We start from the raw sequence: 18,919 nt of genomic DNA, 5'->3' as shown, positions 1-18,919 counted from the left end.
GGTCAATCGCTGCAGTCTAAAAGTAGGTAATCTACCAATCTCCCGTATAAATGTACGGGATATAAAAGAGTGCGAGCTACCAGTATCAATCAATATATCAGCGGAAAATGCATAAATGGAAATCGTACCGCGGAAAATGGATCCGTCAGCTCGCTGCGCATCCTCTCTGGTAATCGCATGAACACGTCCAGTCTCTGGCGGAGGAGGAGGTGGTAATCTTGTGGGTGTTTCGCCACGAGGCATGGATAATGTGCCGAGAAGACCGAGAGGACGGTGGCGATCTTGTATAGATGGCTAAGACCGAGTCTAGTATGGCCTAAAGGCTGAGGCTGCATCGATACGCCCTGCGTTGGATAATAAGGTCACGGAGCAGAACTGCGGGTCTATGGAAGCACCGAGTACTCTGTCCAAGCATGTCAAATCATGAGGTGAAGCTATCCCTGGCGACGATGTGAAGATTGGGCTTCGCCTCCTCGATATGCCCCGATCGACTAGACTCCCCTCGACTGACCCTCCGGAAGCGTGTCTGAGCCTTCACGATAATCTCGGTTGGTGCCCGGCGGTTTGCAATAAAAGCAAGAGCAAGGGGTGAGGTGATCTCGACCCACATCCAAAAAGGAGTATCGCTGGAAGGTGGTTCTGGGTTCTGAGAAAACCGGGACGTCTCAAGAAGACCGCCGACTTCGAGGCTGCGAGATACCCAGTACCGACCGACTGACCGTGACTACTGCTGTCACGGTGTCTGTTGGATCTGTCTGGATGCCTGACCCGTATGCTTCCTCTTCCAGTCCGGAAATGCTCTCTACTGAGCTAACTCTATCATCAAAGCTCGATCCAGTGCATCTGAATAAGATACGATCCCTAAACCGGCAAGCCTTACTTGCAGATAACCATCTAGTCCCTGTATAAACTGCATCATGCGAGATATGTCCTCCGCAACTAACTCTGGACAAAACTTAGCCAACCGGTTGAATTCAGTATTATACTCTGTCACCGTGCAATTGTTCTGACGCAGACTCATGAAATCCTGCCGGCGAACCATCTGATATGATAGTGGGAAAAAACGGCTTTCAAAAGCCTCTCTGAACCTGGCCCAAGTAACATTCCGCTCGCCAATGATGGAACGCTGAGTAATCCACCAGGCGTTAGCCTCATCCCGTAAGTGGAAAGCAGCCAGCTCTGCTTTCTCCCACTCGGAGCAAACCATATAGAAGAAGGTCTGCTCCATAGTCTCTATCCATGACAGGGCCATACTCGGATCAAGGTCTCCTCGGAAGAGTGTGAGTCGAGTTTTCATCGACTCTGCTAATACTGGAATCCTAGCTCGTGCCGCGGCAATATCAGTGAGCTGTGTCGGAATGACTGCAGGAACTGGCGGAACCACTGGAACTGGTGCTATAGGTGGTACCGCGGAATAAACCGGAGGAGGAACTCCCGGTGTTGTTGTATAAACTGTAGCATAAGCCGTCGGTGGTACTGCCGGGTGAACAAAAGTGGCCGCAGCTGGAGGTACAGTAGGTAGTGATATCGGAGGTGGAGCAGCTGCTGCTACTGTAGGCACTGGGGGCACAGGTGCCACTAGTCTCGGGTACACTGTAGGTCCAGGTGGCAGTGGTGCCGGGTACGCCGTAGGCTGCACTGGAGCAGATATCGGGAACGCCAATGGTACCCCTGATGGTACCGGAACTACATTAGGGATAGGTACACTAGGCACAGCCGAGGTATGTACCTCTATAGGAGCCATCGGGGTCTGAGAGCCCGACGCGCCCGCAGTATGCTGAGTCTGTCCCTGACTGACAGGCTCATCAACAGTAGGCATCTCTGGCATATCCAGAGATCCCGTGGTCCTTGTACGTGGTCGTCCAGCACCACGTCTCGCCGCAATACGCGTAGATCTCCTCATATCTGTTAAGTTATATTACAGATATTACTACCAATATAACAATCATAAAATAAACATCATACCTATTTGCTATCTGGAGATGTTCTGTCGCTGTCCAGTCCCCAAATTGACATCAAAATTCCGAACGAGAAAATCGTCGGAAATCCATATAAATCCGAAACGAAAGTCCGAATATAACCATAACGAAAATCCGAACAAACCGAAATAGATATCCAAATATCTAGAACACCAAAAGCAAGTATCATAACCTGCTCTGATACCAATAAATTGGCATCAGATAAATCTCGAAAATCCAACACACGGAAAGCAAACAAGTATCGCCAACTTGGCGCTCTAATACCAATAAATTGATATCAGGTTATTCCAAATAGCCAAAATACGAAAACAAAGATCGTAAAACCTAAGCTCTGATACCACTAAATTGTCACGCCCCAGAGGAGTCTCAGTCCGAAGAAATTTCGACAGCATCTCCCCTGTACGGCGAACAATCTGAAACTTTCTACATCTCCATATACCTCAGCCACATGCGGCTGAAATAATAACAGAAATAAAATACAACACACAGACATTCCACGCAGTTTAATAAGCAATGATAAGAAGACTCAAAATCCACCCTACTCAACTACACTCATAAAATACAAATCCGACGATAAGATCAATTTACCTCTTCTGCCGTCTAGGCAGGCATGTAGTAAAAGCAAAACCAAACCAAATTCATTGACATCACAAAATCCATACCATATCCATACCATCAAACAAAACAAATTTAGCATAGTCTATGTAAGAAAACCAAAAGACCAATAATATCCTCGAGGTCTGCAGGGACTAGCAACTGAAACTCTCTCCTGACAGTATCAACCTGAAAAAATAACAACAATGGAGGCGGGGTGAGTCCAACACTCAGCTGGTACAACTGATATACAAAGTAGGGAAATAACACCTAGCACTAATCATGCGTACAATCTCCTGATATAAGAAAGATAAAAATACATCTGAAGTAAACAGGAGAGAAACTGTACTAACCAGAACCTGGGTAAAAGGACAAACAGTCCGAGTGGTATAGAAATCCTGTATGCATGTCAAACATAGGTATCCAAACAATATGCAGCATATAAATGCAGCAAACACAAACACAAGCAATAAATGTATCATGCATATGATGCCAATGATGCGTCTTGGTCACCCCTGACTCCAGTCGATCATCTCACACACAATAGTGAGGCCGAGTGGGTAGGACTGTGACAACCGTGCACTCTGTCGTCACTACTCCTGATAAGTGACCGAGTGGACGGGATGCTATTGGAGTACACCTATCCTCCTACCCCAAATCATAAATGGGGGAACGCAATGCTCTCAACTTCCGGTACACAATGACGGGGAGGAATCCCTGCCGGCTAACACGTTGCACCACGCTACCCATGAGCGGACCAACGGAGCCAAACAAAGTCCCTGCTGCAACACACACTGCCTGAATCGACCACTAACCCATGAGTGATGGTGTGTGCAGATCCATGTAACTGGCGATGTGTTCAACAATAATGGAGCGGACTATCGCACAGCATGCAATCATGCAAATGGTGCATGACACTAACCACAAAATATCCTGAGCTAAACTATGTATATATATAGAAAGTGCACCATAAGTCAATGAATCAAAACAACGGTACACAGATCAGATAAGGTATACAATCTAGGTCCTGAACATGGTGAAGCATGGTATATCACTACCCCTACAAGCATGTATAAACAGGTAAAGTATACATGAGATGCAAACCAAGAAATCAATCAAGCATGTAACAAGTTTTGGGTAGTGATTAACCGAAACAGAATGAGGAACATAATTAATGTAATTTGTTAAATTCACTGCTATGTATATCAAACGACATAAAGTCAAAAGTACCCGTCTCCAATAGGAATGTCTAAATCCGACATCGAGATACCCGTCTCACGTCAAAGTCCTGTATCCAATAGATATACGATTATTTAGCTAAATTCATATAAATAGCTAAATAAATTCTTTAACCCTAAATTAGGATAAAACCCTAATTCATTATCGTCATACACATAACCAAATACACATGCACCATATTCATTTCACTACTGTGATTTACCACCAAGATTCATTACCCTAGATTCCACTAAAACAACAACCAAAATCAACACTAAAACTTACCCCAAGCTGTTCTTACCCACTGATAGAGGAGGTTGTTGCCGGATCCAAGGACTGCAGTAAGGTGGGGTCACAAATCTCCACCCGAGTACCCCTAAACTAAATCGGCAGGTTGCTCTCGGATGAAGAGTGTCGCTATGGTGGTGTGTCATGCAAAGAAGATCAACAACGACACCAGGGTATCAACTCAAAGAAAAATCAGGAGAATAGAAAGATCAGTGTAGCACCTGTTTGGGAACTGTGGTCTGCTCCGGTGAGTGGAGAAATCGACTGGATGCTAGGGCATAGCCGAAACTAGGTAATTCGTGTGCTTGGCTTCTAGCGAGTGATCACAGTCTAGAACGAATGGACAACGACTGAATCAGACCTGGGCAGTCGACGCCGGTGAGATGGGTGTCGCGGATGAGGCTGGGGCACCGGCGACGACTCGAGTGCAGGCGAGGAGAAGAGTTGGTCGGCTCTGTGAGTTGCGTCCGGCGGTGGATCTAGGGCACGGCTGGCGCAAGCGTCGCCGGCGCTTGGGAGAAGATAAGAAGAGAAGAAAATGTGGCGGGCGAAGGATGGCTCGGCTAGGGCACATGGCGATTGGGGCGGCAGAGCAGAGGAGAAGAGAAGGGAACAAACCCTCGATCGTGGCTTTAATCGCGAGGAAACTGCTCGGCGCCGGTCAGCGCAAGGGGGAGAGGGCATCGGGCGCGCGGGGGACTCGGGCGCGAGGTTTTGACGAGGAAAAGAAGAAATAAAATAAATAAAAGGAAATAGAAAAAGAATTAAGAATATAAGCATTTCCTCGCTTAAATGAGTAGCCTAAATAGGCTTTCCCGAAACCCCGTTTTATCCCCGTAAACTCGTCCATACGAGCTCCGAAAAATTCCCGAAAAATTTCCAAAAATTCTGAAAAATTCCTTTATTAATATTCACCTATTTTCGGTATTTTACAGGTACAATAGAGGTGGCTAGATTCTTCTTGTCTTTTACGAGCTTTGATTATAGTGCATGATTGTTTACTGTCATATTTTGATTAGGTCACAATTACTCGCTTACCTAAAATCTGTTCTATATTGCTCTTGAGTTAGATACAATATTGTTTATCCTTATACTTTGATCTATTGCTGATAGCTATGCAGTCTTGGTTGTTATTCATGATTAGGTTTATATATATGCATGATAGTACTAGACCATAGTCTAGTTGTAGGCTTATGTTCATGCATTTATATTATAGTATAGTTATGTACTTAAGCTCGTGCCTACAGGGTATTGATATTATTTGTAGTATAATTGTATACTTGTGAGGGCACATATTTTAGTGGGATGGTGTCGACCTATACTTGATGAAAATCACTCCCTAGCAAAGGGGTAGCATATTCCACTAGGCTTTTCTCTTTGGATCAACTCTTAGGATTACTTGATATTGACCCCGTTATTTATTATATTTGTGATGATACCATGAATTAGTTGAGATATTAATATTAGAGGACTAGTATTCTCTTGATGATATTGGTTGACTAGTATTTTAAGGATCTGATTGTCTATTTTCTGCCTATATTTGAGTAGGATTATATCACAGTATAGGATACTGAGTATCCAAGTAGACTCTTACTTGTTATATAGGCTCATGCCTATACATTTGTAAGATAATATCATAATGTAATATTTTGAGTATTCTACTAGACTTGTGGTTAGTATATCCTGTCGATCATTATCTCCCATTCGTAGATGAGAGAGTCGTCAGCGACTGTTAGTATATCCTGTCGACCACTATCTCCCATTTATGGTTGAGAGAGTCGTCAGCGACTGTTACTATATCCTGTCAACCATTGTCTCCCATTCATGGTTGAGAGAGTCGTCAGTGATCATAATATAGCCCACGAGATCATTCATGGTAGCGAGTTCGCATGCAGTCCGTAGCTAGAGAACTACGTATATACCCTGTCTGCTCACGAGATCATTAGTGGTAGTGAGTTCACCCGTAGATAGTGACTATTTACTTATCTTGTTTGCCTATAAGATCATTCGTGGTAGCGAGTTCGCCTACAGACAATGACTATTTGTTTACCCTGACTGCCCACGGGACCATCTGTGGTAGAGTGTTTCTCCTGCAGTCAGTATTTATTATGTGCTTGCTATATGTCGGCCATGTATTTGTTCGTGCAGGTTTGGATGTACTGTATGTACTCCCAATTTGTGGGTTATACTTGGTTGAGCAGGTTAGTGAAGTGCTATGCTATTGATCATACTTTTGGTTAGCTGGTGATTTTATTGGGGCATCTACGTCGGGACACCTACGTCGGGACACCTACGTCGGTTAGTAGGTATTTTACCTGAGACTATATCCTTTGATCTCCTAATAGTATATTATTCATATGTTGTTTTCTTCTACCCACTGAGTTGTTATACTCACTACCCCCTTACTTTTCCTTTAACTTTTAGGTTAGCAGATAGAGAAGGTGTTATGTCGCTTAGAGGTCCTAGCTATCGGTCTCACTCAAGTTTGGATTTCTGTTTGAGTTGTTGGTGTACCTTCCGCTATTTTAAAAATTTTGGTTTCCTTTGTATCGAGTAATTTATGTTGTTAGTTATGCTTTTGGTTAGTTTAATATGATCACATGTTCATGCATACATACACGCATTGTCGTTGGTGACTTGGTGTTATTATATTGCATTGGAGTTTATGTTGGCTTGAATTTGTTTGATATCGAGTATTTCCTATATTGTCACTAGGGGATATTGTCCAATTAGACGGACGAGTATACCCTCAGGGCATGCCATTAGGAGCTAGAGGGGGTGATTAGCTTCAATCGCTTCGTTAATGATGATTTATAGCAGAAAACTTGAAACAATGCTAACATCCTTGATTTTACTTGATATCCACCTCCTTGAAGTGACTAATCTAATGGTCCATTCTCCTCACTCATAGTACATTATGAAAACCTCCTTCTAGGAGGTGAAGAGCCTCGTACAAGAAAATATAAGAAATACAACAAGAAATGCATAAGAACAAGGAAATAAATACAACAATGAATGACCTTTGCTCTTGATTTCTTGTTGCTGTGGATTGCCTCTTGATACTTGAAAAGTGCAGCAACACTTGTTACCAAGAAACTTTAAGAACTAGCGATGAAGAGTAGAGAAGAAGATGATATGATTTGAATCTTCGAAGGCCTCTATATCTCGTGGATTAGGGTTCTCAATCAATTGGCCTTACCCCCAATCGATTGCCATGTTAAATCTAGCTATCCAAACCTCACAATGAGGCTTTTCTTCTTCTCCCAATCGATTAGGTAATCGAATTAGAATCCCATTGTTCACTCGTAAACTTCTTCCAATCAATCAGCTTATTGATTCAAAAGCCACTGTCTGTCGTGAACTTTTTCTCCCAATCGATTACATAATTGATTAACATGGCTTCGATCGATCGCTTGATCAATTTATAAACCCACTGTTTGTCATGAAGAAATGTGTCCAATTGATCCAAACATCTATTTTGTGAATAAATGCTCCCAATTGATCACTTGATCGATTGACTTTGGCCCAATAGATTACCCAATCGATTGCGCAACCCTAACTTGCTTAACCCACTTTTCCTTGCCCAACATCTGATCAACCGTAACCTGTTGGGACTTCTTCACCAAGTGTCCGGTCAACCTTTTGACACACTTAGATTTTCCATCTCATGCCAACTTTTCATTGAACTTTTGATTACCAAGTGTGATCCTCCTTAACCCACTTGGATTTTCCTTTTGTCTAACTTCAGTTAAGACTTCCCTTTGCCAACATGTGGTCCTCCTTAACCCACTTGGACTTTCCTTTACCTAATCATAATTAGGACTTTACCTTTACCAACGTGCGGTCCTTCTTGAGCTACTTATTGGAGTAATTGGTGTACCCTTAGATTTTGATGTTTGAGTAAAGGGTTTAAGTTAGGATTGTATATGTATTTGATATGCGCTATTAAGTGTGTAGGTGATAGGTGCAAGGAAAGACAAAATATGATCTTGGCAAAGGTGAAGTCCAACCATGAGAGTCTTGATAGTATAAGTTCAAACTTGAGGATTGGGCGTATAAGTCCAAATATGACTTGGTAAGGTGAAGACTCGAATCGAGGGTGCTCTTAGCAAGGATGAAGTCCCAGAGAGAGACTTATTGTCAGGTCTTTATAAGTGAAGTCCTGGGAGTAAAGAGCTTCTTGGCAAGAATGAAGACCTTGAGGTAAGGAGCCTCTTGGCAAAGGAAGACTTAACAATAAGGAAAAGGCCGAAGGAAGCTATATATATATAACTCTATTTTGTAGGAACACTATTATTATTAATGTGCTAACTCTATTTTATAGATAAATTAAAATTTTGAGTTAACAAATGGTTCAGTCAACTAAACCAAAGGATCAGTCGACCGATTAGGGCAAAATAAGATAATCAGAGTGAAGATTATAGATTTGGTATTACAGAGAGATTAGTCAACTAATAAAGTTTATTAGTCGACCAAACGATAAAAGAAAATAGTAGAACAAATTGAATCATCACATGAATGGCAACTTAGTGGATCGGTTGATGGAAAAGCATGATCAATCGACTAAACATCAAAAATCATGGGATTGGACGAATTAGATCGTGGCAAACAAGGAAGAGCGTCAAATTCAGTTGACCGATAGGAGGTTCAGTCGACTGATAGGTTCAGTCGACCAAACGATTTTTTAGTTGATTGAATGATGTCTATAAAAGAAGGTCTCGGGGTTTGAGCTAAGACAACGATTCTTCACTCTGCTTCACTCTATTCATACTTCTACTACGTGTGCAAGTTCCTGTTACGACACTGGAAGGCTCACCAACAACCAAGCTTCATCTTACATACATTGTTGTTGGTATATTTATTTAATTTACACACTGTATTCACACTTATATTGTTTCATCATTTAGTAGATTGCCCAATGAAAGTGATCAAAGATCACGAACCTTAGAGTAGGAGTAGGCTAGGCTCCAAACCACGTAAAAAATAAGACTTGTCTTTTGTCTTTATTTATTTTATTTCCACCGCTTAACTCTTTTTGTTTTTTTACGTTATGAAATGAAAAGATTTTGAATGAACAAGAATCACCCCCTCCCTCTCTTGGCTTTCACAATCTAACACTTAGAAGCCTTAGTCACACTAGTCTCCTCTAAATCAACTTTAGGGATAGCTTCCCTTATGACTTTCTTAATGACTTTTTTAGACTTCTTAGAAGCCTCAGCCATATTGATCTTCTCATAGTCAACTCTAGGGATAACTTTCCTTGTAATCTTAACTTGACTTCTAGACTTAGGGCTAGTTCCATAATTATATGGAACTCTATGGTATAAGAGCACATTTTTCTTGGCTTTTAGTTTGTATTCAAACCTCTCGTGTCATTGAATGACTCTTGTTCTTCTAAACCTAGGTTTTTCTTTTTAGGCCCTTGGACACTAATTGTCATTTTCTTAAGGGTCGTCTCTAATTTATAAATCTTTGACCTCAAGATTTGATTTTCTATCATTAAATCCTCAAATTTGGTTTTTTTTATTAACACTTTCCTTTTTAGGCACATATTTAACTTATTTCATTTTCTTACCTAAACTGTTATCTACCTTCCTAACCTTAGGTATGATAGTTCTAGCATGAAATGACTTGTAATTATCTTTATGTTTTTCATGCTTTCTATTTTCATAATAAATAGCATTAAAATGATAGAAACTATTTCTAACATACTTTTTATCATTATTTAGATAAGTACCATTTACTAATGGTACCTTAGTTTTGCCATTGGAAGCTCCCTCTTGACTTGAGCTTCCTTCTATCCTTTTGGTCTAATTACTTCCCTTTAAACATTGACTTTGATAATGCCTTATTTGATTGCAAGAAAATCACATAATGTGCTCCTTACTTTTGCATACCACGAGGCTGCCCTCCTTTGGCTTTTCCTTGCCCTTGGGTGCCACTTGACCCTTCTTTTTTGTCAACTTTGGATACTTACTCTTGTAGTGTCCATTCTCCCTACACTCAAAGCAAATGATATGATTTTTATTTTTACAAATTAAAATTTTTATACCTTTTCTTATATTGGTGGCATATTTTTTTTTATTTGATTTGGAAGTAGAAGCTTCTTCTTGTTCTGGTATCGATGAGTTTCACTCCCCCTCAATCCTTAAGGTGGATGGCTCTTCAACTTCATCCTCAAATGTTAAGCATCTCTCAATATTCGAATTCTCTTGTTCTTGATCCAAAGAATTTACTTCTTTGGATTTTGCTTCACTTTGCCCTTAGGTTGGATCTTCATGAAGTTGTGCCAACTTGCTCCATAAATCCTTGACATCTTAATACTCTCCAATCTTGCACAAGATGGTGCTTTGGCAATAAATTAACCAATAATTTGGTTACTTTCTTATTGTCCTTGCATCTCTTGATTTGCTCTCATTCCATTTCTTTTTCTTGAGGAGTTTTCCCTTTAAATCTCTCGGAACTTCAAAATCCTCCATTAGAGAAAACCATTACTCTATATCTATTATAAAGAAATTTTCAACCCTTGTTTTCCAAAGGTCGAAACTTTCAATTCCAAATGGTGGAGGTGCTCAAATATCATATCTGAATCTATCTTGGCACTTCATTTGTGAACTTGATCTCCTTGGATGATAATTTTGTTGGTTGCTACTCGGAAAACCTAGAGGTTCCACTGTACAAAAATTTTGTATAAAGGTCTGAACCTTTTCCTAGCTACCATGTGTTCTTTTAAATTAAATTTTGGATCGCCTGCGGAACTTAACACGTTTGATCCAAAACTTAATCTATTTGTTCTTTTAGGTTTTGACTTGGATCTCCTGCGGAACTTAACACGTTTGATCCAAATCACCTAAGTTATTAATTCCATTAAATATTAATTTCCAAAATTGATTCCCAGTACTGACGTGGCGAGGCACATGACCTTCTTCGATATGGGAGCAACCACCACCGACTAGACAAAACCTTTTAAGGAAAGCTAATATTTAATTTCCTAAAATAACTTTAGGTCAACCGAAAAGAACAATCAAATCACAAGGAAAAGAAAAACAAAAGAACACTATATCGAAAACAAATTCGAAACACTAGAATCGTATGCCTCTTGTATTTAGTATTATTTCCAAAAATAACTAGTATGATGCGGAAAGAAAAATTACTAGTTATACCTTTTAGAAAGACCTCTTGATCTTCTACCGTATTCCTCTTCTAACCTCGGACGTTGTGTGGGCAACGATCTTCCAAGATGAGAACCACCTAGGCACCTTCTTCCTTCTTCCTTCAAGTTTTGGCCAAGCACAAGAACTTCCAAAGGATGAAGAATTTTCCACCAACCAAGCTCCAAGGGATGCATGCTTTCTCTCCTTCTTCTCCTTCCTTGATCCGGCCACATCCTCCAAGCTCCAAGAGATGATAGATTTCAGCCACAACAAGAGGAGAGAAGAGAAAGGGAAGGACCGACCACCACACCAAGGAAAAGAGGGAGAAAAATAGAATAGAGTCCTTAGCCTTGAAGCCTCTTCTACCCCTCTTTTATAATCCTTGGTCTTGGCAAATAAGGAAAATTTAATAAAAACTTCCTTAATTCTTTTGCCATTGAAAAGGAAAATTTATTTAATTAAAACAATTTTCTCTTTTCAAATTACAATGGCCGGCCATAACAAATAATATCTCCAAGCAAATAAAATTTTAAACACCAATTAAAACTTCCTTATTTGCTTCCGGAAATTTATAAAAATTTCTCCAATAATTTTATCCCTTCATGATTGGTTTATAAAAAAGAAATTTAATAAATTAAAATCTTTCTTTTAAACATGTGGATAAAAAGAAAGTTATCTCTATAAATTAAAATCTCTTTTAATCTACAAATAAGGAAAGATATCAAATCTTTTCTTAATCTTTTGTAGAAACTTATAAAAGAGAATATTTAATTTTAAACTCTCTTTTAAATCATGAACATGGTTAAAAGGAAAGTTTTCTTAAAATTTAAAATCCTCCTTTAATCAACAAATAAGGAAAGATTTCAAATTTTAAACTCTCTTTTAAACATATAGATGATTTACAAATAAGGAAAGTTTTTACCAAAAATTAAAACCATCCTTTTAAACTACAAATAAGGAAAGAGATTAATCTCTTCTCTTAATCTTTTGTAGAAAGCTATAAAAGGAAATTTTTAATTTTTAAACTCTCTTTTAAAATCATGATATCCACATAAGAAATAATTTTAATAAAAATCCTCTTTAATATTCTAGTGGCCGGCCACCTAAGCTTGGGACCCAAGCTTTGGCCGGCCACCTACATGGCTCATCCACTTGGTCTTGGCCGGCCCTAGCTTGGGTTCCAAGCTAGCTTAGTCGGCCCCATTGGATGGGTAAGAATGTGGGTATGCAGTGGGTATAAATCTCTATATACTAGAGGCTACGATAGGGACCGAGAGGAGGAATTGATTTTGGTCTCTAGATAAAATTAAGCATCCCGTGCTCACCCCGAACACACAACTTAATTTTATCAATAATAATTCATTCCACTAGAGAACTATTATTGAACTACCGCACCAATCCCAAATTACATTTTGGGCTCCTTCTTATCATGAGTGTGTTAGTCTCCCTGTGTTTAAGATAACAAATGTCCACTAATTAAGTAAGTTACTGACAACTCACTTAATTAATATCTAGCTCCAAGAGTAGTACCACTCAACTTCATCATCATGTCGGACTAAGTCCACCTGCATGGTTTAACATGACAATCCTTATGAGCTCCTCTTGGGGACATTCTCAACCTAGATTACTAGGACACAGTTTCCTTCTATAATCAACAACACACACTATAAGTGATATCATTTTCCAACTTATCGGGCTTATTGATTCATCGAACTAAATCTCACCCATTGATAAATTAAAGAAATAAATATCAAATATATGTGCTTGTTATTATATTAGGATTAAGAGCACACACTTCCATAATAACTGAGGTCTTTGTTCCTTTATAAAGTCAGTATAAAAGAAACGACCTCTAATGGTCCTACTCAATACACTCTTAGTGTACTAGTGTAATTATATAGTTAAGATAAACTAACACCTAATTACACTACGACCTTCCAATGGTTTGTTCCTTTCCATCATGGTCGTGAGCTACTGTTTATAATTTATAAGGTACTGATAACATGATCTTCTGTGTGTGACACCACACACCATGTTATCTACAATATAAATTAATTGAACAACTACATTTATCACAAATGTAGACATTTGACCAATGTGATTCTTATTTCTAGATAAATGTTTTATACCAAAAGCTAGGCTTTTAATATACATTCTAACAAATTTCTTGACCTTTAAATTAGGGCTTTAAGCTTCAATGTCTTCTTCTTCCTTTAGCTCATTGTTCTCCAGGCGACTAGTTCAATAAAGAGTGATCTTGCTCTGATACCACTTATTAGGACACTCTGAGAGTTACAGAAGATGATTAGTTCCAATCACTTTGTTGATGATGATTTATAATGGAAAACTTGAAGCAATACTAACACCCTTGATTTTACTTGATATCCACCTCCTTGAGGTGACTAATCCAAGGGTCCACTCTCCTCACTCACAGTAAAATATGAAAACCTCCTTCTACAAGGCAGATAAGCCTCATACAAGAAAATATAAGAAATACAACAAGAACAAAGAAATAAATACAACAATGAAAAACCTTTGTTCTTGATCTCTTGTTGCTGTGGATTACCTCTTGATACTTGAAAAGTATAATAATACTTGTTTCTAAGAAGCTTCAAAAATTAACGATAAAGAGTAGAGAAGAAGATGGTATGATTTGAATCTTTGAATGTCTCTATATCTCACGGATTAGGGTTCCCAATCGATAAACCTTACTTCCAATAGATTGTCACGTCAAATCCAAGCAAATCTAACTGTCTAAACTGTTGGTTGGTCCTAGGAAGATCGTACTGGTTCCACTGTACAAAAATTTTGTACAAGTGTCGAACCTTTCCTAACAGCCTATTCTGTTCTTTAAAAATTAAATTTGGAATCACAAACGGAACTTAACATTATTGATTCCAAACTTAACTTATCTGTTCTTAGTGGTTTAGACTTGGATCGCAAACGATACTTAACATTATAGATCCAAATCCACCTATGTTATAAATTTAATTAAATATTTATTTCAGAAATCGGCTCCCAGGTCAAACGTGGCGACGCACTTGGCCTTCTTGGGTATGTGAACATCCACCACTGCCTCGACAAAGCCTCTTAACGAAATTCAATATTTATTTTCCTTATATAACTCTAGGTTTAACCAAAAAGAACAATCGAATCACAAGATCGAAAAACAAAACAAAAGAAACACAACTTTGAATATCTAATCCGAAAATCTAGAATCACTAGCCTCTTGTGTTTGGAATTCATACAAAGAAAAACTAGTATGATGCGAAAAACAATTACTAGTTATACCTTTCTTTGTAAGCAACAACCTCTTGATCTTCTATCGTATTCCTCTACTTATCTTGGACGTTGTATAGGAAACGATCTTCTGAGATGAGAACCACCAAGCCTCCTTCCTTCTTGCAAGTTTCGACCACCACCCTTCAAGCTCCAAGGGATGCAAGAGCAAAGCCTCCTTTCTCTACTTCTTCACCTAGCTAGAACCGGCCACCAATAAGAGCTCCAAGAGAGGGATGAACTGACCACTAAAGAAGAAGAGAAGAGGAGAAGAATATGGCCGGCCACACCAAGGAAGAGGAGAGGGAAAACTAGATGATATGTTGTGTGAGGTGAGGCACCTCTACCCCCTCTTTTATATTCCTTGGTCTTGGCAAATAAGGAAATTTAATTACAATTAAAATTCTCTTATTTTCCTTGCCTTTGGTTAATAAGGAAATTTTAATTAAAAATTCCTTTTAACCCATGCTATGGTCGGCCACATCACAAGCTCCAAATAAGGCAAGTTTTAAACATAAAATTAAAACTTCCTTATTTGTTTCCGGAAATTTTTAAAATAAAAATTTCTCTAATAGTTTTTCCCTTCATGGTTGGTTATAAAAGGAAATTTTATAAATTAAAATCTCTCTATTAAAACATGTGGATGATTTCCAAAAAGGAAAGTTTTCTATAAAATTAAAATCTTCCTTTTAACTACAAATAAGGAAAGATATTTAATCTTTCTCTTAATCTTTTGTAGAAAGCTATAAAAGAAAATTTTTAATTTTTAATTTTTTTTTTAAATCATGGCTTCCACATAAGGAAAGATTTTAAAAATAAAAATCCTTTTAATTTTTATATGGCCGACCACCAAGCTTGGGCTCCAAGCTAGAACCGACCACTTCCTACTTGGCTCAACCTTTTGCTTGGCTGGCCCAAGCTTAGACAACAAGCTTGCTTGGCCGACCACCTAAGGGTGGGTAGGATGTGGGTATGTGGTGGGCATAATTCTCTATATACAAGAGGCTACGATAGGGACCGAGAGGAGGAATTGGTTTTGGTCTCCCGATGAAATTAAGCTTCCCGTGTTTGCCCCGAACACCCAACTTAATTTCATCAATAATAATTCATACAACTAAAGAATTATTATTGAACTACCACACCAATCCAAATTATATTTTTGGGCTCCTTCTTATCATGAGTGTGTTAGTCTCCCTATGTTTAAGATGTCGAATGTCCACTAATCAAACGAGTTACTGACAACTCATTTTAATTAATAACTATTGGATCGAGAAGCGCTAGAGGGGGGGGGGGGTGAATAACGCTCGTGGCTTTCACTCATTTTGGATTCGTAGAACTCGTTCAAAATAAAGCAGCAAAAAGATTAAAAGAAATAAGCACAAACACAGAAGACACTTGGAGTTACTTGGTTCGGAGCCTAGGGCGACTCCTACTCCAAGGCCTACGATCGTTGATCGTTTACTGTGGCCAACAACTATATCGCGCAAAATGTTTACAAATATGTATTATAATAAGTGCAATAATAAAAATTTATACCGACGACAATAATCAGAATCTCGGAGCTTCGGGTCATCGGGGACTTGCAACAGCACTTCAGGGCATCTCTTATGCAGCAGGATGTAGAAAGGTCGCTTGGAATTGAATGCCTTGAGTGTTGCCTCGAGAGTTTATTTTATACACTGCTCGAGGCACCTCCAAGCCTGTCCAAGGTGCCTCCAGGCCTCCCGAGTCACCCGCGTGGATTAGCACAGAACTGGTTGCAACTTATCTGGTTGAAGGCGCCTCCAACCCACCCCAAGGCGCCTCCAACCTCAGGTCCAAGGCGCCTCCATCTTCATCCACGGCGCCTCTAGCACTGCTTCACAACCAGCTCCAGCTTTGCACCCGAGGCGCCTCCAAGCTCCATGGAGGCGCCTCAGACACTGTTCATCTGAGATATAACATGCTCCTTTGCTCCTGCAAAATGTGTTAGTCCCAAACACATACCCTGCAAAACAAAGTTAGCACATAATAGTCAAGGTAAATAAGATATTGACAGTCTCTCGACTGTCCGGGTCTGACTTCGGATTTCCTACTGGAAACCCTAGGTTGACCCGACGCCTACTGTTCCCTCTACGGGGAACGCGTCCTCACCTACTCCTCTCAGGAGATTTACCTTTTGCTAGTTCGGTCCTCCAGACCGACTGGACTTTTGCTCAGCGTCCTAAGCTTCCGGTCTTCATGCTGGATGTCCGGTCCTCGACCCATCCAAACTTCTACCCGATTCGCGATACCAGGATTTTAACCTAGGGTTACCGCCCCCTAGGAGTTTTGCCCAAAGCTTCGACCCGCCAAGACTTCCCGAATAAGGTTACCACCCCCTAGGGGTTTCCACATGCCTAACCGCAGTTAGGACTTTCCTGAAACACTCAATCATACACATTAGATAACAATTAAGCTTAACTTTGAATCCCTTTGCCATTATCAAAACTAAGGTTCGATCGTTTGATGCTTCCCGCACCAACAATATCTTAGTCCAAGAGTAGTATCACTCAACCTTATGATCATGTCGGACTAAGTCCACCTGCAGGGTTTAACATGACAATCCTTATGAGCTCCTCTTGGGGGCATTATCAACCTAGATTACTAGGACACAGTTTCATTCTATAATCAACAACATACACTATAAGTAATATCATTTCCCAACTTATCGGGCCTTTTGATTTATCGAGCTAAATCTCATCCTTTGATAAGTCAAAGAAATAAATACTAAATATATGTGTTTGTTATTATATTAGGATTAAGAGCACACACTTCCATAATAACTAAGGTCTTGTTCTTTTGTCAAGTTAGTATAAAAAAAACTTACCTTAAATGGTCCTGCTCAATACACTCAGAGTGTACTGGTGTAATTTATTAGTCAAGATAAACTAATATCTAATTACATTACGACTATTCCAATGGTTTGTTCCTTTCCATCTTAGTGGTGAGCTACTGTTTATAATTTATAAAGAACCGATAACATGATCTTCTGTGTGTGACACCACACACCATGTTATCTACAATATAAATTAATTGAACAACTACACTTAACATATAAATGCAGACATTTTTTACCAATGTGATTCTTTATTTCAAAATAAATGTTTACAAAAGCTAGGCTTTTAGTATACACTCTAACAATCTCCCACTTATACTAAAAGACTAAACTGCCATATCTGCTGCCATATATCTTATTCCCATCCCCTCCACATGTCGATAAAAAGCTTTCACCGGAAGGGCCTTGGTGAAAGGATCTGCCAGGTTATCTGCTGATGCAATCTTGGTGATGACAACTTCTCCTCGCTTTACGATGTCTCGTATCAGGTGGTACTTACGCTCTATATGTTTACTCGCATTATGGGCTCGTTGTTCCTTCAAGTTTACAACTGCACCACTATTATCACAATAAATTGTGATGATTTTGGGCAAACCAGGAATCACATCTAAGTCCATTAGGAAGTTCCTGATCCATAAAGCTTCTTTGGCTGCCTCAGAGGCTGCCACATACTCAGCTTCCATGGTTGAGTCTGAAACACATTTCTGCTTAACACTCCTCCATGCAATGGCTCCACCTCCTAAAGTAAACACATAGCCTGATGTTGAGTTACTATTCTCCCTATCTGATTGGAAGTCTGAATCCGTGTAACTCACAGGGAGCAAATCATCTGCTTGGTAAATTAGTATATAATCTCTAGTTCTTCTCAGGTACTTCAATATATGCTTTACAGTAGTCCAATGTCCTTATCCAGGGTTACTTTGATATCTGCTAACCATGCCCACGACAAAACAGATATCCGGTCTCGTACACAGCATTGCATACATTCGGGTTCCCACAGCCGAAGCATAAGGAACTACCTTCATGTCCTCTATCTCCTTTGATGTCTTCGGAGACATCTCTTTAGATAAAGCTACTCCATACCAAAAAGGTAAGAAACCTTTCTTGGAGTTTTGCATGCTAAAACGAGCAAGGATTGTATCTATATATGAAGCTTGAGATAAGCACAACATCCTTTTCTTGCGATCCCTTATAACTTTGATCCCAAGAATATGTGCACATTCTCCTAAGTCCTTCATATCGAATTGTTTGGACAACCATACCCTTATGTCCGATAACACTTTGACATTGTTGCCAATTAACAAAATGTCATCTACGTATATTATAAGAAATACCACCACGTTTCCGTTATACTTTTTGTATACACAAGACTCATCCGGACACTAAATAAATCCATATGACTGGATTACTTCGTTAAACCGGATGTTCCAAGATCTTGAAACTTGCTTCAGTCCATATATGGATCGATTGAGCTTGCACACTAGATGCTCTTTGCCTTTTTCAATAAACCCCGCTGGTTGCCTCATATGGATGTTTTCTTCAAGACTTCC

The sequence above is a fragment of the Zingiber officinale genome, chromosome 5A, assembly GCF_018446385.1.
Source record: "Zingiber officinale cultivar Zhangliang chromosome 5A, Zo_v1.1, whole genome shotgun sequence".
In the NCBI taxonomy this organism is placed as follows: Eukaryota; Viridiplantae; Streptophyta; class Magnoliopsida; order Zingiberales; family Zingiberaceae; genus Zingiber; species Zingiber officinale.
This window is presented reverse-complemented; position numbering follows the sequence as displayed.